This window comes from Lepus europaeus, chromosome Y (genome assembly GCF_033115175.1).
Source record: "Lepus europaeus isolate LE1 chromosome Y, mLepTim1.pri, whole genome shotgun sequence".
NCBI classification, from domain to species: Eukaryota; Metazoa; Chordata; class Mammalia; order Lagomorpha; family Leporidae; genus Lepus; species Lepus europaeus.
The window spans coordinates 4,777,107-4,793,295 of record NC_084851.1 but is presented as its reverse complement, the minus strand read 5'-3'; the positions used below and the strand labels follow the sequence as shown (position 1 = coordinate 4,793,295).

Genomic DNA, 16,189 nt, shown 5'->3' with positions numbered 1-16,189 from the left:
CAGATGATCTACTCTACACTAAGTAAAGATTTCAACAGTATATACCCACACTGACAAACAAAGTATAAAGTACTATTTGAATACTAGTTTTGCCATTAATTCTAACTCATTAAGGATAAAGGTCCTACATGGGGAGTAATTGCACAGTGACCCCTGTTGATTTAACAGTTGACACTCTTATTTATGATGTCAGTGATCACTCAATGCTCTTGTTATGGACTTCCAAGGCTATGGAATACTTGTGAATCCACAACTCTGTCATATTTAGACAGGGACATAAGCAAAGTGGAAGTTCTTCCTTTGGAGAAAGGTACTTCCTTCTTTGATGGTCCCTTCTTTCCACTGGGATGACATTGGCAGAAATCTTTCATGCAGGTCAATTTTGACATATTTCTAGGGCTTTCCATACCTAAATTGCTCTCATGAGACTTTTGACCAAATCTACATGCCTTAAGGAATAATTCTGAAGCCAGAGTGCTGTTTAGGGCATTTGTTATTCTATGAGTCTGCTGTGTTGCCCGCTTCACATGTTGGGTCATTTTTCTTTTTTAATTCTACTGTTATTAGCAGTGGTCTTAGTTATGTGATTCCTTTGACACTTATTCCTATCCTTATGATCAGTTGTAACTAGTAAGAGGGCATTAGTACCTGCCAACCTAATGGGATTTGGAGTCCCATGGTAAATTTTTAGCTTTACTCTTAGGTAAGTCCATGGGAATGCATGCCAACCTATACATCATCTCCCTCTCTTATTCCCTTTATTGTTTTTTGTGAATAACAATTTTCAGTTGGATTTAAATATCTAATAATAATTCTGATTAAGTGGCTGGTGCCGTGGCTCAATAGGCTAATCCTTCGCCTGCGGTGCCGGCACACCAGGTTCTAGTCCCATTTGGGGAGCTGGATTCTGTCACGGTTGCTGCTCTTCCAATGGTAAAACAATAAAAGTAAAAACAATAAAATAGTAAGCCGTTCCTCAACATTCATGACAAGAGCTGATCAAGTCATTGCTTCTTATAGTGTCAGTTCATGTCTACAGGTTCCTTTTAGGTGCTCAGTTAGTTGTCAGTGAACATGGAGAACACATGATATTTTTCCCTTTGGGACTGCCATATTTGACTCGGAATGATGTTTTCCAAATTCCTCCATTTTGTTGCAAATGGTGGGATTTCATTTATTTTCACCACTGTATAGCATTCCATAGAATTCATATCCCAGTGCCCCATGCTCACCTGGGTTATAATTGCCTCTCACCACCTGGAGGGTTTATTTTGGGTGTGGTTGGAGGCAGTGGCGGCAGCGACAGCAGCGATGAGGGGAGTTTCCTTGTGCCTCCATTCATGAGAGCGGGGGAGCAGTGTTGGACACCACTGCTTCTAGCATCAGCAACAGCAATTTGTGATTGTGGTACCAGATATTCAGTTGCACATTCCCACATCAATGCACTGCCAATGGGTTATATCCTATGTTGTGACCTCATGGTTTTAGTGGGAATAAAGATGAGTATAAGCAGTGATGAGGTCAACTTCTTGGTATATAGATACTTACAAGAGACAGGATTTTCTCATTCAGCATTTACCTTTGGTATAGAAAGCCGTATCAGTCAGTCTAATATAAACAGTGCCCTTGTCCCACCTGCTGCATTGATTTCTATCATCCAGAAAGGTCTACAGTATGTAGAGGCAGAAGTTAGTATTAATGAGGATGGTACCTTGTTTGATAGTTGACCAATAGAATCTCTGTCTCTGATAGATGCCATAATGCCTGATGTAGTGCAAACAAGACAACAAGCTTATAGAGATAGCCGCAGCTGCAACTAACCACAAGGATATGCAAAAAATGGAGAAAACACAGCAAATGGGGAGGAGAATGGAGCACATACTTTACCAAATAATCATACTGATATGATGGAAGTGGATAGGGATGTTGAAATCCCTCCTAATAAAGCAGTTGTGTTACGGAGCTATGAATCTGAAGTTTTCATTTGTGCCTGGAACCCTGTTAGTGATCTCCTGCCGTCAGGGTCTGGAGACTCAACAGCAAGAATATGTAATCTAAGTGAAAACAGTACCAGTGGCTCCACAAAATTATTACTGAGACATTGCATACAAGAAGCATGGCAAGATGTTCTGAGCAACAAGGATGTAACTTCTCTAGATTGGAACAGTGAAGGTACAATTCTAGCAACAGGTTCATATGATGGATTTGCAAGAATATGGACTAAAGATGGTAATCTTGCCAGCACCTTAGGACAGCCTAAAGGCCTATATTTGCATTAAAGTGGAATAAGAAAGGAAATGTCATCCTAAGTGCTAGAGTAGACAAGACAACAATTATTTTGGATGCATATACTGGTGAAGCCATTACATTCAGCACCAGCATTGCATGTTGATTGGCAGAGCAACCACACCTTTGCTTTATGTATAACGGATATGTGCATTCATATCTGTAAATTAGTACAAGATAGACCTTTTAAAACATTCCAGGGACATATGAATGAAGTAAATGCTATTAAATGGGACCCAACTGGCAATCGCCTGGCCTCCTGTTCAGATGATATGACTTTGAAGATATGGAGTATGAAGCAAGACAATTGTGTCCATGATTTACAAGCATATAATAAAGAGATTTATACTATCAAATGGAGTCCAACTGGACCAGGAATGAATAACCCAAATGCCAACCTTATGTTAGCAAGTGCATCCTTCAATTCTACTGTTAGGTTATGGGATATTGACAGAGGAATTTGCATACATACTTTGACAAAACATCAAGAGCCTGTGTACACCGTAGCTTTCTTTCCTAATGGCAGGTATATGGCAAGTGGCTCTTTAGACAAATGTGTACACACATCCAGAACACACAGAAATGTGCTCTAGTTCACAGTTATAGAGGAACAGGTGGAATTTTTGAAGTTTGCTGGAATGCAGCAGGAGACAGAGTTGGAGCCAGTGCATCAGATGGTTCAGTTTGTGTATTAGACCTTTGGAAATAGCACTACTAGTTGGAAGCCATGGACCAACTATGAATGTGTACATAGCCAAAATGACTGTCCCTGACCCATGTACTGCTATAGTTCCACTTGAACCATGGCCAGTCCACTACAGCCAAACCTAAAGGAAATATATACATACAAGGTATATAAACAAAACTGCACCCTGAAGATGACAGTTTTGTCACAGCTTGTGAATTCTGTTCACCAAGTGCTGGAATCTAATCTGACGTGCCCCTAAAATAGCATTTAGAAGTTTTGGATATAAAAAACAGAAGAGAGAAATATACGTTATAAAAGCAGACCATACATGTACAGTTTTAGAATACTAATGATAACCTTGTTTCTCCCTTTGAATCAGCAGACACCATGGATTATATTCTTTTTTCCTTTCGGTAGTGAGCAGTTCATGTGTACAGAGAAAATGGACTTACAGAAACTTTCAGCCGTAGTTTGTTCTTGCTTTTCAATTTTGTTTTTGGTTTAGATTATGGATGCATGAAGTAAGGAAGTGAATCAATTTCTTGTTTATATTTTTCACAAAATTCTTAAAAATATTTTAATGCATTTTTTGAAAAGGTAGATGTTTGGTACATTTTATGGCTCCAGAGCATATATTCAATTGGTGCATATTGAGGAAAGGGGAATTGGAAATCAAATGAAAATATATGACTTTGTCTTGTCAATCTGTAAGACACATCAGTAAGAGTATTATGCTCTGTTTTTTGTGGTGATGTGGCTTAAATATAATAGTTTCTTTTTTGGGGACAAATTTCTGTTAATTAAAAACTACAAAGGAAATAATTTTCTGATACCATAGAGAAGATACATTTTAAAAAATCTTCAGATGTTTTGTAGCCATAACTAAAATATGGTTAAAATGTGCACTATTGTGAAAAGGAGCAAAGTAGTTTTGGGGTTTTTTGTTGTTGTTTTGTTTATTTGTTTTGCTTTGGTTTTTAAGAGATTAAAATGTTTCTGGATAAGGATTAGCTTCTCAAAGTGTCTATCATTCTATATAGAAGCTTAAATGTGTAATGTAACCAAACCTCCAGTATTAAAAAAATTCTCTCCTATTATTTTTATTTATACAAAGTAAGATAATGGCATTTAACACTGCCATTACATGGCAAAATGTTTGCTACCTAAGTTTAAAAATCAATCTTTAAAACAAAAGACTTGCATCAAGGTGTTTTTAAATAGCAGTGATTCAGAATTTTTTTAAAAAAAGTATAATTGCACCAACTTCCCTGCTGCTCTCATTCTGTATTTGTGGTACTCGTGACTACATATTTTTCAAATATAGATTTAAGCTGCTAGTTTTGTTTTAAGAAGTCACTACTATATCATGTCTTTTACTCTGTTCATGACATCAAATATTTTCTTAAAGATAGGTATCAAGTCAAACCTCCTGTTATGCTCATGAAACTAAAAGTAAAGTATACAGACAAATAAAAGCATGGAGCCATGTTATATGTGAGAACAGGGTTTGTCACTATTTAACATAATCCAGGAATGTCAATTTTGAAGAGCTGTCAAATTTATATATCAAAGATTTTAATTAAGGAATTGCTTCTTGAGCTTAGCAAATTTATAACATTATTTCTGTCACTAATTATTTTGAGACCTTTACTACTAAAATTTTAACCTGTGCTCTCAGTTTAAGTAGGAATTGATTTAACTCAACTAATGCAGCTTGATTTTCAGCATTTGTTGTTTTGCTATTTCTATAAAACAATATTGATTGAAGCAAGTCTTGGTTTTACTGAAGTAGGGTAGCATTTGTTATTGGTAAAGAGAATAAATACACTTAATTTCACAATACATTGTTATATGTACCCCAGTTGTTCTTAGTGGGGACTATGATACTGTAATAATATTTTTTTTTGAAATTTACATCCAGAGAGGCAGTCATTCATGGTGATTTTGTGCCAGCTGTTTTTAGGGTTTTGGATCACATTAGAGATACCTAGAACTTATTACCAAGTGACTTATGTAGGAAACCTAATATGCTGAGTATCTGGCTCTTGAGATCCTGCTTTTATTGCTGGAGGTCCACATCTATGCTTGACCTCTGTTGTTGTTTTAAAGAAATAAATAAAAATTTTAAAAATCTGTGCAATAATTTTAAGTGTGCTTCCAGGAATAGACACAAATGTTTTGAGTATGTTTAAGCTGTATTTTCCTTTAACGACGCATTTGTCAGTTGTGCTGAACTTAAATCTGAAAGTGAGAGGTGATTATGGATAGTACTTTTGTATTTTGATATGGACAGTTCATTTGCATACAGTTATTGATTTTTTCCACAGCTAATTAAAAGATAGTCAAGAATTCTGCAATATAGTTGCCAAAATAGACAGCTACTTTTCTCTGATATTGTCATTTTTCCTGTTTTTTTTTTAAATTTAGCTATTTTACTTAGGCATAATATTCACAATAGGACATATAAAAATTATAAATGCAGAACTTTTTTATCCTGAAGTCTTGGGTCTTTTAATTATGCATGTCTCTGAAAGGTATCAATTTTGTAGGCTTGAGTTTTTCATGAGCATATGATTGTTTTTACTGCTGTTCTCAACATCATAATTTCCTGCTGATGTGCCACAATGCTGCTCCATAGATAAAAATAAGATTGTCTCTGATTTGAGCAGTAGCATATTTGCAAGAGACCAAGGTTCACAACCTATAAAGTTCTATAGTTTGGGTTCTTGCTCATTTTATTCTTATTTTTTTTCTGAGAACTTATTCCTGAAGATGAACTGAATCCAGTAGATTTTGTGTTGTATTTAATTACATATCATTGTTGTATAAGCTACTGTAAGAAACTTATAAAGAAAAATAGAAAGGAAAATGTGAATGAGTAGTGGTCGATTAAAATAGAATAAAAAAGAGCAGCTGCCACTCTTAAACATCATAAAGGAATATTTCTTTCTCCTGTGTATAGAAAATCCAGTTAAGTTCTTATATTTGTTACAATCCCTATTTTCTATCATTTGTCAGGAAACATCATTGACTTTCAAAAATGACTTTTAGAAGTGAGATTTTAATTTCCTAATAGATCTTAGAGTGTTTTGCATTCTGTTTTAGTTATTCTCTAGATAAACACATTTTAGGTTTAACACTTTTTATAGATACTGAAAGTACCTCCTTTTGTGGTGTAAAAAAATTATAGTGCAAAAAGTAATCACTAGATTGAATTACATAAGTTTTTTTTTTTTTACATTTTGACATGTAAAAATGTCAAGAGAAAGGCCAAAGGTTTGTACTTTTTCACTTAACTTATAAAGCACTCCTTTTTTCCTTAAACTTTTTTCTTTCAAATTAGATTTATTGAGAGAGTACTATTTTTAAGGACCTCTCTGTTAATGCAGAATGATTTTGTTAAGAGTAATGTAGGGCAGAGCCAAGATGGCGAATAGTGAGGTCGCACATTGATAGTCCTGGAAAAGATAGGTTGATAAAAGAGGAATTACAGTAAATATAGGGAAAGGCCCAGGGAAAAATGCAGAGGAAACTCCTCAGGATCTAGTGGAGGAGACACAGACAACTTGTGGCGAGAGCAAGGACGCTCACAGCTCTGGCTCTGAGTCTTCACATCCGCGCTGGAGGGGGAGGTGAGTACAGTAATCCGAGATGTTGGCTGGAGAAGCAGCAGAGAGAGGGAACTGGGCTGGAAGCTGCGCAGGGAGAGCTCACCAAACTAACTTCAGGAGAGAAGAAAAAGAAATAGGGGTGGGGGGGACCAGTACAAATGAGTTTCTCTCTTTGCCCACCTTGCAAAGGCATGCAAGAGACAAAGAGCAGGCTCCATTCTCGATATACGTAAAATGTGTGCGCCCTCAGGGCTATGCGTGACATCAGAGCTGTGCGCAACAGGGCCACATGTGAACTCAGACCTGAGTTTGAACTAAGTCAAACAGAAAATCCTGACTCTGGAGGGGGGAGGGGGAGGTGAAATACCAGGAGGTTAGGATTTAATAAAAGGGTAGAACTAATGAACTGTGGGGGGGGGAGAGATGGTGGGGTGAGAGAGCTCACAGAGGTCACGTGACTACTCTCCAGAGAGGCTACAATTCGGTAACCTTAGCAACACAGTGAGAAACTGAAGGAGAAACTGAACCAACACTGAGCACAGCACAGATTCTTTGGGTGATCTGTGGGGGAAAAAAAAAACAAGATGATTCCTATACCCACAGAAGCCAGAGATTGGAAGCTAACTACCATCAATTCTGCTCAGCTGTGTGGTATTACTTCCCTCCTGAAAATACATGAATAAATAAATAAATAAAGAGAGAGAGAGAGAGAGAGAGAGAGATCTACCACACCTAACCCTGAAGAACTAAGCAGAGCTCTCTGCCCTCACACATCTCAGGCCACCAAGGCTACTCCAATAGCAGACAGCCCACTTAACACAGTCATAGTATAACAAGAAAAAAAAGACACTGTAAGGAAATAATTCAAAGAATTCCTCCAAAATGCCAAGCAATAAACAGAGAAACCATGGGAACAAGATCAACGAACATTATGATTGATGCCCCCAAATGAACAAAACACCACAGGCCAAGATTATGAAGATGATGAGATAGAAGAAATGCAAGATACGGATTTCAAAAAATTTATGATAAAAACATTTAGAAGTTTTCTAAAGCAAATTCTTGAACTACAGAAATCCTTACTGGACAGGATAGAAAATCTCTCTCGTGAAAATGAAATCTTAAAGAGGAACCAAAATGAAATGCAGAAACTAGTAGAACAGGAAAGTGTGATAGTGAAGAGAAATCAAAATGAAATGAAGAACTCTATAGATCAAATGACAAGCACATTAGAGAGCCTTAAAAACAGAGTCAGTGAAACAGAAGAGAGAATATCAGACTTAGAAGACAGAGCACAGGAAAGCATACAGTCAAACCAAAGAAAAGAAGAGGAAATTAGAAATCTAAAAAATACTGTTGAAATCTACAGGATACTATAAAAAACCCAACATACGAGTTCTAGGAATTCCTGAAGGCATGGAGAGGGAGAAGGGATTAGAAGGCCTTTTTAGTGAGATACGAGCAGAGAACTTTCTGGGTTTGGAGAAGAACAGAACCATCCAAGTACAGGAAGCTCACAGAACCCCTCGTAAACATGACCAAAAGAGACCCTCACCACGACATGTTGTAATTAAACTCACCACAGTGAAATATAAAGAAAAGATTCTAAAATGTGCAAGACAGAAACATCTGATTACTCTCAGAGGATCCCCAATTAGACTCACAGCAGACTTCTCATCAGAAACCCTACAGGCTAGGAGGGAATGGCGAGACATAGCCCAGGTGCCAAGAGTGAAAAACTGCCAATCCAGAATATTATATCCTGCAAAGTTCTCATTTGTGAATGAAGGTGAAATAAAGACCCTTCAGAGCAAACAGAAATTGTAAGAATTTGATGCCATTCGTCCAGCCCTGCAAAAAAAAAAAAAAAGATGCTTGAAGATGTGTTACACTCAGAAACACAGAAACTTGATCATCAATATGAAAGAAGGTAAAGGAAGAAAACTTACCAGTAAAAGATCATAGAAAACTCAAAGCATATACTAGAAAATATCTTTGGGAAAATGGCAGGGCAAAGTCACTACATATCAATAGTCACATTGAATGTTAATGGGTTGAAATCTAAAGTTAAAAGGCAAAGACTGGCTGAGTGGATTAAGGAACAAAACCCATCTATTTGCTGCCTACAAGAAACACATCTTTCCAACATAGAAGCATACGACTGAAAGTGAGAGGTTGGAAAAGTATTCCACACCAACAGATACCAAAGAAAAGCAGGTGTAGCCATATTAATATCAGACAAAATAAACTTTAACACAAAATCTCTTAAAAGAGACAAAGAGAGGCAATGATTAAGGGTTCAATTCAACAGGAAAATGTAACTATTATAAATGTATTCAGACCTAGTTACAGGTCACCGGTTTATTTAAAAGATATGTTAAGGGACATAAAGGGAGACTTAGACCCCAATACAGTAGTACTGGGAGACTTCAATACCCCACTCTCAGAAATAGACAGATCATCCGGAGAGCAGATCAACAAAGAAACAGCAGATTTAATCAATACTATTGCCCAAATGGATCTGACAGATATCTACAGAACTTTCAATCCTACATCTAAAGATTTTACATTATTATCATCAGTGCATGGAACCTTCTCTAGGATTGACCACATACTAGGCCATAAAGCAAGTCTCAGCAAATTCAAAATAATTAGAATCATACCATGCAGCTTCTCACACCACAGCGAAATGAAGGTGGAAATTAGCAACTCAGGAATCCCTAGAAAGTATGCAAACACATGGAGATTGAACAACATGCTCCTGAATGAACAATAGGTCATAGAAGAAATCAAAAGAGAAATCAAAAATGTTCTGGAAGTAAATGAGGATAACAACACAACATATGAAAACTTATGGGATACGGCATAGGCAGTGTTGAGAGGAAAGTTTATATCAATAGGTGCCTACATCAAGAAATTAAAAAGGCACCAAAGAGATGAGCTTTCAAGTCATCTCAAGGATCTAGAAAATCAGCAGCAAACCAGACCCAAAGCTAGTAGGAGAAGAGAAATAATTAAAATCAGAGAAGAAATCAACAGGATTGAATCCAAAAAAAATTACAAAAAATCAGCCAAGCGAAGAGCTGATTTTTTGAAAAAAAAAAATAGACACCACAAAAAAAAGAGAATCATCAGAAATTACTACAAGGACTTGTATGCCAGCAAACAGGGAAATCTATCAGAAATGGACAGATTCCTGGACACATGCAATCTATATAAATTGAACCGTGAAGACATAGAAAATATAAATGGGCCCATAACTGAGAAAGAAATTGAAACAGTAATAAAGGCCCTCCCAACAAAGAAAAGCCCAGGACCAGATGGATTCACTGCTGAGTTTACCAGACATTTAGAGAAGAATTAACTCCATTTCACTCAAACTATTCAGAACAATTGAAAAAGATGGAATCCTCACAAATTCTTTCTATCAATCCAGCATCAGCTTAATCCCTAAGCCAGAGATAAATGCAGCATTGAAAGAGAATTACAGACCAATATCCCTGATGAACATAGATGTAATACTCCTCAATACAATTCTGGCCAATAGAATGTAACAACACATCAGAAAGATCATCCACCCAGACCAAGTGGGATTTATTCCTGGTATGCAAGGATGGTTCAATGTTTGCAAAACAATCAACGTAATACACCACATTAACAGACTGCACAAAAAAAAAAACAAATGATTCTCTCAATAGATGTTGAGAAAGCATTTGATAAAATACAACACCTTTTCATAATGAAAACCCTAAGCAAACTGGGTATGGAAGGAACATTCCTCAATACAATCAAAGCAATTTATGAAAAACCCATTGCCAGCAACCTATTGAAGGGAAAATTTGAAAGCATTTCCGCTGAGATTGGTACCAGACAGGGATGACCACCCTCACCACTGCTATTTAATATATTTCTAGAAGGTTTAGCCAGAGTTATTGGACAAGAAAAAGAAATTAAACGGATACAAATTGGGAAGGAAGAACTCAAACTATCCCTCTTTGCAGACGATATGATTCTTTATTTAGGTGATCCAAAGAACTCTACTAAGAGACTACTGGAACTCATAGAAGACTTTGGGAAAGTAGCAGGACATAAAATCAATGCACAAAAATCAACAGCCTTTGTATACACAGTCAATGCCACGGCTGAGGAAGAACTTCTAAGATCAATTCCATTCACAATAGCTACAAAAACAATCAAGTACCTTGGAATAAACTTAAGCAAGGGTGTTAAAGATCTCTACGATGAAAATTGCAATATCTTAAAGAACGAAATAGAAGAGGATACCAAAAATTGGAGAAATCTTCCATGCTCATGGATTGGAAGAATCAATATTTATCAAAATGTCCATTCTCCCAAAAGCAATTTACAGATTCAATGCAATACCAATCAAAATACCAAAGATCTTCTTCTCAGATCTGGAAAAAATTATGCTGAAACTCATATGGAGGCACAGGAAACCTCCAATTGCTAAAACAATCTTGTACAATAAAAACAAGGCCAGAGGCATCATATACCAGATTTCAGGACATACTACAGGGCAGTTGTTATCAAAACAGCATGGTACTGGTACAGAAGCAGCTGGATAGACCAATGGAACAGAATAGAAACACCAGAAATCAATCCAAACATCTACAGCCAGCTCATATTTGATCAAGTATCCAAAACCAATCCCTGGAGTAAGCACAGTCTATTCAATAAATGGTGCTGGAAAAACTGGACTTCCACGTGCAGATTCATGAAGCAAGACCCCTATCTTTCACCTTACACAAAAATTCACTCAACATGGATTAAAGACTTAAATCTATGGCTTGACACCATCAAATTATTAGAGAGTATTGGAGAAACCCTGCAAGATATTGGGACCAGCAAAGACTTCCTAGGAAAGACTCGGCAGGCTCAGGCAGTCAAAGCCAAAATTAACTAGTGGGATTGCATCAGATTGAGAAGTTTCTGTACTGCAAAGGAAACAGTCAGGAAAGTGAAGAGGCAACCAACAGAATGGGAAAAAATATTTTCAAACTATACTACAGATAAAGGGTTGATAACCAGAATCTATAAAGAACTCAAGAAGCTCAACATCATCAAAACAAACAACCCACTGAAGAGACACACAAAAAATTGTTCAAGATCACTAGCAATCAGGGAAATGCAAATCAAAACCTCAATGATGTTCTACCTCACCCTGGTGAGAATGGTGTACATTCAGAAATCTACCCACAACAGATGCTGGAGAGGATGTCGGGGGAAAGGGACACTAACCCACTGTTGGTGGGAATGCAAACTGGTTCAACCACTATGGAAGTCAGTCTGGAGATTCCTCAGAAACCTGAATATAATCCTACCATACAACCCAGCCATCCCACTCCTTGGAATTTACCCAAAGGAAATTAATTTGGCAAACAAAAAAGCTGTCTGCACCTTAATGTTTATTGCAGCTCAGTTTACAATAGCTAAGACCTGGAGTCAACCCAAATGCCCATCAATAGTAGACTGGATAAAGAAATTATGGGACATGTACTCCATAGAATACTATACAGCAGTCAAAAACAATGAATGCAAAAATATGGAGGAATCTGGAAAACATCATGCTGAGTGAATTAAGCCAATCTCAAAGAGCAAATATCATATATTCTCCCTGATTGCCAACAACTAACTGAGCACCAAAGGGGAAACCTGTTGAAGTGAAATGGACACTATGAGAAACAGTGACTTGATCAGCTCTTGTGTTGACTGCAGATGTACAATGTAATACTTCATCCATTTTAGTATCTTTTCTCTGTTTTGTTCTAGTACTATTGGTTGAACTCTGTAATTAACACACAATTATTCTTAGGTGTTTAAAGCTTAATTGAAAAGTGATCCCTGTTAAATATAAGAGTGGGAATAAGAGACAGAGGAGATGTACAATTTGGGACATGCTCAATTGGACTTGACCCAAATGATGGAATTAGAAGTGTGCCAGGGGATTCCAATATAATCCCATCAGGGTGGCATGTACCAATGCCATCTCACTAGTCCAGGTGCTCAATTTCAGTTCACAAATGATCACACTGATAGGTCTAAGAGTCAAAGAGATCACACAAACAAGACTAGCTTCTGCTAACATTAACTGATAGAATCAAAAAGGGAGAGAAAGATCCATCATGGGAAGTGGGATACACAGCAGACTCTTAGAATGGCAGATGTCCTAAACTGCACTCTGGCCTCAGAATTAGCCCTTAAGGTATTCGGATCTGGCTGAAGAGCCCATGAGAGCATGGTAGGCATGGAAATCCAAGACACTGTGGCAAAACAAAAAAAAAAGAAGAATAAGACGACCTAAATGAAAGATCTCTGTGAGTGAGATCCCAGTGGAAAGAACAGGGCCATCAAAGAAGGAGGTACCTATAGAAAAAGCACATACTTCTTATAGTGAGCTTTATGATTTTGTGTGTGTGTGTCAGAGTGGGGGGTGGGAAAGAAAATAATAAGAAAAAAAATAAGAGGAAGTGTTCACTTTTTTAATACACTGATTTAGAACTTTGATATATTATATCAGTAGTTCTGAGGTATTGATATTATCCTTCATTTCTGCCTTTCTGATGACAGTGTTGAAGCAGCGTGAGTAACTATGCCTTTTTTTTCTAGTAATCTGTTTCATGATGTTTTCTTTGGAATTTCTGGATAAGTTGAAGAAAACATTCTGCATGTTGAATCTAGTCTGATGTACTTATCCATCTCATTACAAAACAAAAAACAAAAAAAACAGACAGACTGCATTTTGTAGCTCTTTAATCCTTGAATACAGAAGTAATTTTCTTCTTTCCTGAATTTGACATTGGTAGTTATAACATTTTCATTTTGATTCTTACAAATATTTGGGCCTAATTCTGTGAGCCTACCTATAGCACTGGATTAATATGTCTATCATTTCTTTAGTTATCCAGTTAGCTTTAAACTGCTGTAAAAGTGTAAACCAGCCCATCACAGTTTTTGTACATGTTAAAGAACTTTATTGTTCAGTTTTAATGATTATTGTGTAAAGAAGACTGATTTAGATGTTCTATGCTGTCTTGGACCATGTTATTTACATTTATGGTGTATTTTGATTCCACATCACAATGATTTTTTCCCAATGACCCTTTTATCATTTCTAGGCCAGTTTTTGTTGATGTTGCAGTTTCCCTTTGCTCTGTATTGCTTTGACAACTATAATTTGAATCAGATCTGAAAGAGATCCAGAATAAAATATATTTTCATATTAAAAAAAAGAATTCATATCCCATAATTTCTTTATCCAATTTTCTGTTGATGGGCATTTAGGTTGATCTCATGTTTTAGCTACTGTGAGTTGAGCTGCAATAAACATGGAGGTGCAAATAGCTCTTTTATTTGCAGATTGCATTTCCCTTGGGTAAATTCTGAGGAGTGGGATGGCTGGGTTGTATAGTAGGGTTATATTCAGGTTTCTGAGGAATCTCCAGACTGACTTCCATAGTGGCTTTACCAGTCTGCATTCCCACCAACAGTGGGTTAGTGTCCCTTTTTCTCCACATCCTTGCCAGCATCTGCTGTTGTTAGATTTCTGTATGTGAGCCATTCTAACTGGGGTGAGGTGAAACCTCACTGTGGTTTTGATTTGCATTTCCCTGATTGCTAGTGATCCTGAACATTTTTTCATGTGTCTGTTGGCCATTTGGATTTCCTCTTTCGATAAATGTCTATTGAGGTCCTTGGCCCATCTCTTAAGTGGATTGTTTCATTGTTGTGGAGTTTCTTGATCTGTTTCTAGATTCTGTTTATCAAGCTTTTATCAGTTCCATAGTTTACAAATAATTTCCCCCATTCTGTTGGTTGCCTCTTCACTTTCCTGACTGTTTCCTTTGCAGTTCAGAAACTTCTCAATTTGATGGCATCCCTGTTGTTAATTTTGGCATTGGCTGCCTGTGCCTCTGGGGTCTTATCCAACTAGTCTTTGCCTAGGCCAGAATCTTGCAGGGTTTCTGCAATGTTCTCTAATAATTTAATGGTGTTGTGTCATAGATTTTTGATCTTTAACCTGTGATCTGGCATATATTTTAACAATTGCCACAACTTTGCCCTAGAACATATACATATACATATACATATACATATACATATACATATACATATACATATACATATAAATCTATCTATATATACATATACATATATATACATATATAGATAGATACATATATATATAGATAGATAGATACATATATATAGATAGATATACATATGTCTATATATGTATATGTATATACATTTATTTATACATATATAGATATACATATATGTATATATGTATATTTATTTGCTTATCTAATATCAGATAAAATTTTATTAAAAGTACAAATTTCATGTATTTCCTACATTCACATTCAGGAATATATTGATACTTTCCACATACTCTCCTCCAACCACTGCTCCCACCCTTCTTCCTCCATTGTCTCATACTCCTATAGAGGATGTTGCATAAATGTTCTCAGGGAAGCACACCCCCCTGGAATAGGACATGGCTGCAGTTCTGTGTCTGCCTATTCAGGATGGGTGAGGACACACTCTGCCAACTGAATATGGCAGCAGAAGGCAGCAGGATGGGTAATAAGTAACTATTGTTGATTACTGGTATTGAGAGCTTAAGATTGTAAATAAGATGCCAGATCTCATACTGTATAATAAAGATCTGTCCACTGCCCCTTACCCAGGAAGATAGGGTTTTTCTTTTTTCTTTTTTCTTTCCTTGTTCATATGTTGGGTATGGTTAAGGTATTGCTGTACCTACATGTTTGTTAACTGGTACACTTGCTTGTATACTCTTAATAAAAATGCTGGCAGAGGGCTACCCAGTGACACACTCTTCTGATGAAGGTCTCCATGTTCTGACCTTCGTTTGAAAAACCCTACAACTGGTGCCCAAGCAGAATACTGAAACGGCATGGATGGGACAGCTCATCAAGCGTGGTGAGGGTTACAGATGCATCTTTTATCTCTTGGAGATTCTGGCAAGCCATTACACTGGAATTCCTTACCCGTGGTGCAATGAAAGCATAGGGCAGACTTATACTTTTTACTAAAACAGGTAGGACATGCATTCCCAAAAATATACATTGTGTAATTTCTTCTGTTGTCTTTGGTTTCCTGGTGAAGGTACCTTGAAGGTGATGGGTTTGGTAGAAAACAGGACAAAATTTACATCAGGGGTCATGGGCTCCCATTCCTGTGCTTCACACATGGTTTTTTAATACAGATAGCATCAGTTGTATTTCAATCCCAGTGCTAACTCTCCCTGGCCAGTAGACTTATCCCCTAGCTCCCACAACTGCTGATGAAGAAAAAAATCAGTCCTATTGTCACTCTTTCCATGGAAGAGGCCCCTGCCTGATCTCCCCTGCTGGGCAAGTTAGATGAAACCAGAGAGCTAAGGAATCGGTTATCAGCTGTTTGCCCCATTATAAGACCATGGAATGCCCCAGACCAGCATGAATGTTTACCTTATAATATTTTTTTAAAAAGTGAAAAAGAGCCTTACTGAGTATGCATGCAATATTCTTATACGGTAGGATTGTTGGAGACTATTGGATGAAGTTATGTGATGGTG

At 37.0% G+C, this 16,189-nt stretch overlaps 1 pseudogene; it reads left to right on the top strand.

The window, feature by feature from the left end:
• Positions 1-1,436: 1,436 nt before the first annotated feature.
• Positions 1,437-3,302, top strand: LOC133754054 (F-box-like/WD repeat-containing protein TBL1XR1; annotated as a pseudogene).
• Positions 3,303-16,189: the final 12,887 nt, after the last annotated feature.